The 6,558-nt window shown below is 42.7% G+C and overlaps 1 long non-coding RNA gene across 1 annotated transcript; it reads right to left on the bottom strand.

Moving 5' to 3' along the window:
- Positions 1 to 758: 758 nt before the first annotated feature.
- LOC142784485 (uncharacterized) lies at positions 759 to 5,962 on the bottom strand. Its single transcript, XR_012888648.1, has 2 exons — positions 5,705 to 5,962; positions 759 to 1,174 (listed from the first exon to the last, which is right to left on the bottom strand). It is a non-coding gene; the product is annotated as an uncharacterized LOC142784485 (long non-coding RNA).
- Between the last annotated feature and the right edge of the window lie 596 nt (positions 5,963 to 6,558).

Here is a 6,558-nt window from a genome sequence, read left to right as displayed (position 1 = left end):
GTGGTTAGTTGCTTTAAAATAATAAAAAAATATCATCGTGCGTAAGAACTTCTAATACCTCGCACTAATTTAATTGTTGGTGGAGCGTAATTAAAGCGCTTACAGTCAAAGAAAAAAAATTGCACAACACAGGAGCAACATACGAGCCTACAAAAATGCCTCGTCTTTGAATATAAAATTGCTAATGAAGTTGACTTTAACATAAAACTTGAGAAGGGCCATAAAAGCTTATACTGCCATGCCCATGGCATTCCTGAAGAAAACCACACCACTCTCGTCTGTGCAACTTATGTAAAATGTCTTATGTCTCGTCTTTTTCTTAAGTAGAAAAACACTTCACCGTGCAGGACAGAATAAGATAGGTCCTCAACAACAAACAAGAACCAGTACCCATTGAAGGAGTCTATGAAAAAAGTGGATGATGCATGGGAAATTCTCAGTTTAAAATTGGTCTCTCATGGCAATCGAGTCTAGCCGCTTCATTAGAACTGACTAATCACGTTCTGCCAGATACCTCAATCACTCACAATTGTCCTGAATGAAACACCCGGCTTATGCGTCTTGGCCGTAAAAAACACAGAAAGGGTGTTCTTTTTGCTAGCTGCAGTATGCAATAGACTCTGCTAGTTGTGAAAGTTCCAAGTCCTTACTCAGAGCTACTGCCTTGCTTTTCAAAACTTTTGTTTTCATGACTTTTGACTTAACGAAGTTCATGTAGACAGCTTGTCTTGCCTTGAAGTTACACAAATCTACATCCATCGCTTTGAGCCACTACTTTTATCCACTTGAAATGGGCACAAATTTTTGCACTTGAAGAATGACAACATCCACCAACGTATCGTCCTGACGAAGAGGGTTTTTCCCCTGTTCTTGCTAGAGCTTAGACATTGTCTTGTAAGCAATAGTCCCTAACTGCGACTTCGACTTTTGCCGCAACTCGTCGGTGCGATGCCAGTAATTAGTGAGTCAGCAACAGAGGTTCATGACTAAATTTTGGGCCTTTGTTGAGTACATAGCGTACACTTTCTGCAATGTGAAGTTTTTTCAGCCCAGTGAGGCTTTCCCAGGTCGTGCGAGCAGGCTTCTTCAGTATGAAACAGCGGGCATGCCTCATCTTCGTGTTTCAGTTTGCCTCAGTGATGTGGGCTGCTGAACGCTTGGCATCGCGAATCTTCTTCCGAGCCAGCCAGTCCAGGTCCAAACCGAAGGAAAAGGAACGAATCAGGTAAAGAAAGGACAGCTGCTGCCACAAAACATGATTTCAAAAACGTTCGTAACATGACCAAATGAAGGTGTGACTTCCCTAAAAAGAGCACTCACTCCTTGTAGAACATGGCCTTTCGGAGAAGACATGCCTTCATTTGGTTGTGTTAGCAAGTATGTAAAATTTTAAAATCCGAATTTTAGTGGCAGGTGCGCTTATTTTTTACCTCCTTCATGCAATGTGCTTTAGTATGGAACTAGAGTGGTTGGTGCTACAGAAGTTTTTGCAATGCTAACCGTATCATACTTGACCAGGCACAATAACAAGTGCCTAGTCAGGCATGTGTTATTTATTTATTTATTTCAAAGTACCTTACAGGCCCCATGGGGGGCACTGAGTAAGGGGGGCTCTACATATATAGAAATAAACTGGAAAAAAAATATACAAGACAGACAATTGAGCAAGGGGGGAATACATATAGACACCTCAAAATGAAAAAAAAGTACTAAAGAAACAATTGAGTAAGGGGCACAATACTTATATACACCTCAAACTAAAACAAATACAAAAGAAACAATTGGAAAATAATAAGTCAAACAAAAAGCACCAACATGTACAAAAGTTCAACATGTACAAAAGATACACGCATAGTAACCGTGGGCGAAACACTGTATTTCCTGCGCATGCAGCGGCCACAAGGCAGAATCCTCGCGCACATGAATGTGACAATCACAAAAATGAGCCAATACGGACCAATGAATTATGATACGGCATCTACTTGCTGAGGCTTGTGAAGTGGCTTGATAAGATATGACGGAATGTGTCAAAGTTTGTCTGGGATGCAATGTCGTCAGGCAAACTGTTCCACAGACGGATAGCACGTGGAAGTGCGGACTGATTGAACGCGTTTGTTGAGCCGTATACACGGGAATAGCTAAGATGATTGTGTAGTCTACGTGAAGTGAGATATGGGTTTTGCAGACCAGTAACGGTGATTCGGGAAGAATGGGTAATTTTATGAAAGAATGACAGCAGGGCAATGTCGCGACGAATGTTCAAGAGTGGGAGTGAAAGTTCCTGTTTGATTTGTGATATACTAGAATGCGGACTGTAGTTATTGGCAATGAAGCGGCTTGCTCTATTCTGGATTCTTCCCAATGAGTCAATTAAGTATTTTTGATGGGGAGACCAAATCGAACAGGCATATTCTAGTTGAAGGCGAACCAGTGTCAAGTAAGATAATTTGCGAATGCCTGATGGTGCAGCTTTCAAGTTACGTCTCAAGAAACCTAGTGATTTCGAGGCGCTGGCAGAGATTGCCGTAATGTGGTCGGACCAGGATAGATTAGGTGTCAGTATTACGCCCAAGTACCGATATTGTGTTGCAGTCGATAGAATGGAATGATTAATACTGTAAGAGAATTCGGATATGCTAGGTTTACGTGTGAACGACATTACTTTGCATTTTGAGACATTTAGTGTCATCAGCCATGCACTACACCAACCATTAATTACGTCGAGGTCGTTTTGGAGTGACAGGTGATCTTCACTGTTCTTGATTGGACGGTAAATAATGCAGTCGTCAGCGAACATCCTGATGCAAGAAGAGACATGTTGCGGAAGATCATTGATGAATATGAGGAAAAGTAATGGCGCGAGTACACTGCCCTGTGGTACACCTGAAGAAACGTCAGATAGGGAAGAAGACAAATTGTTAACTGTTGTGTATTGCTGACGATTCGACAGGAAATTGCGAAGCCATGATAATGTACGGGGGTCTAATTTCAGGGCGGAAAGTTTCGATATCAGGCGACAGTGTGCAACCCTGTCAAACGCCTTCGAATAGTCGAGGAACGCGCAATCAGTTTGATAATTATTGTCCATATTTGCATGGAGCTCTGTGGTAAATTCAAACAACTGAGTCTCACACGAAAAGCCCTTTCTGAAACCATGCTGATTTTTTAAAAAGAAATGATTGGATTCCAGATGCCTGTAAATATGTGAAGCGATGATGTGTTCTAGAATTTTACAACAAATACACGTAAGAGAAATAGGACGGTAATTTTCGCATGAGGTTGTATTTCCACTTTTGAATATTGGAATTATTTTCGCCAGCTTCCAGTCAGACGGTATCATGCCTGTTTCGAGAGACTGCCGGAATATATGAAGTAGTATTTTGCTTGTGACCGTTACCGTATTCTTTAGCACCTTTGAGTTGATTCCATCCACGCCGCATGAAGACTACAACTTAAGATTATTTATGGCTGTAATTATGCCTTCTAATTGAATATCTATTGGTTACATAAATTGGTAATCGAACTCAGCTACGTTGGGTATGTTGGTACTGTTCTCTTTCGTGAAGACAGAAGTGAAAAAGGAATTAAATGCTGTTGGACACTGGCTAGCTGTGAGACGGACGTTGTTGCAGTCATGCAATGAGATGTGTTGGTTTTCGCTGGAGGAGTTTATGACTTTCCAAAATTTAGCTGGGTTGTTTTTCAGTAGTGTGGGTAGATCATTAGAATAATACTTTTCCTTAGCCTTGCTTAAAGCTGTGCAATATGCTTTTATGCAGGTTTTATATTTAAGCCAAGAAGAAGAACTACCCGAGCACTTAGCATTATTGTAAAGCCGTTTTTTTTTATTCCGCATTCTCAGAAGCTTTTTATTGAACCATGGATTTGATTTACCATTGCTAATTTTAACCAGTGGAACATGCTTGTCAACTAACGTACACAAAACTTGCTTGAAAAGTAGGCAGTTCTCTTCTACGGATCTATTGTGGAAACACGGCAGGAGAGTGTTTTCGGAAAATAATCTTAGCTTTGTGTTAATTGCCTGATAATCGCCTTTATTGTAGTCCCGAATTTGTTTAATATGTACACCGGCTACGGGAAGGGGTATGTTTATATCTACTTGGAGTAAATTATGGTCACTGAATCCGTCCAGGTAATCTGTATTACGTATTGTTTCCGGAGCGGTCGTGAGGATAAGATCAAGGGTGTTCGTACCACGTGTAGGTTTCAGAACAGTTTGAAAGAGGTTGAAATCTAGAGTTAAGTTAAGAAATTTAGTTGACATGTGACAGGGCGATGACAGTGTGGCCCAATCAATGAGCGGAAAGTTGAAGTCGCCTAGTAAGTAAATGATATCGGCTTGGAAAATTTCAGAAGCGTTGTTTATACTGTCACGTAGCATATTAATGAAGGAAGAGTCCGAGTCCGGCGCACGATAGCAGCAACCTACGAGGATTTTGGAGGAAGGGACTGTACAAGCTACACAAACTATTTCGAGGTCAGAATTAGTGTTGATAAAAAATGAAGTAATGGTTTTCCTTATGCCGACCTGAACACCGCCTCCTCTTTTACCAGTGCGATCACACCTGTAGATTTGATAAATGCTGGCTGAGGTGAATATTTCGTCGTCACTGATAGCAGGATTTAGCCAAGTTTCCGTGAATGCAATGATATCAGATTTACTGTCATCCAGAATAGCAGATATCAAATCCTGCTTCGACATAATGCTGCGTGTGTTAGCGATTGACAGTGACAATGAGGTATTAGCATGTTTCGGTCGTTGATTCTGCACGCGCGTGCAACGCTGTAGCTATCTGACAGATTCGGTAACTGTGTTCGTCGCAGAGTCATAAATGTATGTCTTTGAAGCGATGCGTAGCTTGTCCACAGAGAGCTAGCTTATACGCACTTTTCTGCGTTTTCGCGAATTCAATCAGCTTCTTTCGGGACAGCCGAGTTTCCAGTGAAAAATGTTCTCGTATGGAAAATGCGGAACCTTTTAGTTTGTGTGCAGACGACAGTATTGTTATTTATCCCTAAAGAAGGCTAATTTCGCTATTATAGGTCTCCGCTTGTCTTCTGTATATTTGCCTATTCGGTGCACACGTTCAAATTGCCGTTCCGTCACAGTGATGCCTAATTTCTCTGAGCAGAAGTCGATTATTTTCTGCTCAGATTTTGCCCAGTATTCCTTAGGTTCATCGTCCAGTCCAAAGAAAAGAAGGTTATAGCGCCGTAATCTATTTTCAGAGTTATTACACCGCGACGAAATTTCTGTCACTTGGCTTGATACTGTACGCAGTGCATTGGCACTTGCCTCGGTTACACCTGTGTTATGTGGTGACGTGGTAGTGCTTTCCAGGGCCGCGACTCTAGCCACAAGCAACTGAATTTCCTTGGTGGCTTCAATATGCTTCTCTTTCAGAGCTTTCAATTCGGCTAGTAAGGTATCCTGGCTTTCTTCAAGCTTCCGTATGGCGTCTAGAGCTTGAGAAAATGTGTCGGCTTCAGTTTTCGTCATAGGGCCCGGGTTAGATTCCACGTCACCGGCGAGAAGTAACAATAAAGAGCAGAAAGCGCGGCACTTCACAAAAGAAGCATCTTTCATACGCTGTATCTTATCTATGAATTCGGGTGGGCATGACACCGCAACTAGGACATAATTACTAGTTCTGTAGCAAATGGCACCTTTCAGGTAACTAACCTGTAAGAGCAACCATCGTAAGCTTGGCATGCTTGGCGCGATGTCGTGCCCGAAGTGGACGGCTCCTGGCTGGCTTATGAATCCCGCGCCGTCTGTGCCACCACCTGGTGCCGCGATTCCAGGTTGCCAGATGGGGTAGTTTGTTCCCACCGGAACTGGCGTACGGTTTGCCGAAGCAGGCGGCAGCTGAAGAGGGGCAGCGGGCAAGTCACAATTCGGATGGAGATGTACGGAAGGCACCATCCATGAAATGGCAGCCTGTAAGAGCAACCATCGTAAGCTTGGCATGCTTGGCGCGATGTCGTGCCCGAAGTGGACGGCTCCTGGCTGGCTTATCAGTCGAAACGCGTCATCTCTGAGAATTTACGTGTTGAAAGCGCCCTGAGGCACCATGCATCTACAGTTAAGGTACACCTTTCAACATGGTCACTCTTGTGCAAAGCAGCCCAGCTTGTCTATTAGGTCACGCGTGATCCTGGGCATTGTGTCTACGCTAAGGTTGGTTTCCTGACTAAGAGCAGAGTACCTGTTCCGAAGCGAGCGTCAAATCATGAAAGCCTCAAGTACAACAGACAAAATAGAACTGGCAGAGCTTCCAAAGTTGAATAATAGGCGTGAGGTATGCAATGTAAAAAGGTATAACATGGAGGGAATTGAACACGCTCTGAAAAAATGAGGAAGCGTCAAAGCAGTGAAGAGGAAACTTGGGATAGGCAAAAATTGAATGTATGCACTAAGGGACAAAGAAAGCAAAGTAACTACCGATTTGGATAGCATAGGTAAAATAGCGGAGGATTTTTACAGAGATATGTACAGTAGCCGGGACAACCACGACTTTCATACTATAAGAACTA

Source organism: Rhipicephalus microplus, unplaced genomic scaffold, assembly GCF_043290135.1.
Source record: "Rhipicephalus microplus isolate Deutch F79 unplaced genomic scaffold, USDA_Rmic scaffold_14, whole genome shotgun sequence".
Lineage (NCBI taxonomy): Eukaryota > Metazoa > Arthropoda > Arachnida > Ixodida > Ixodidae > Rhipicephalus > Rhipicephalus microplus.
This window is presented reverse-complemented; position numbering and strand designations above follow the sequence as displayed.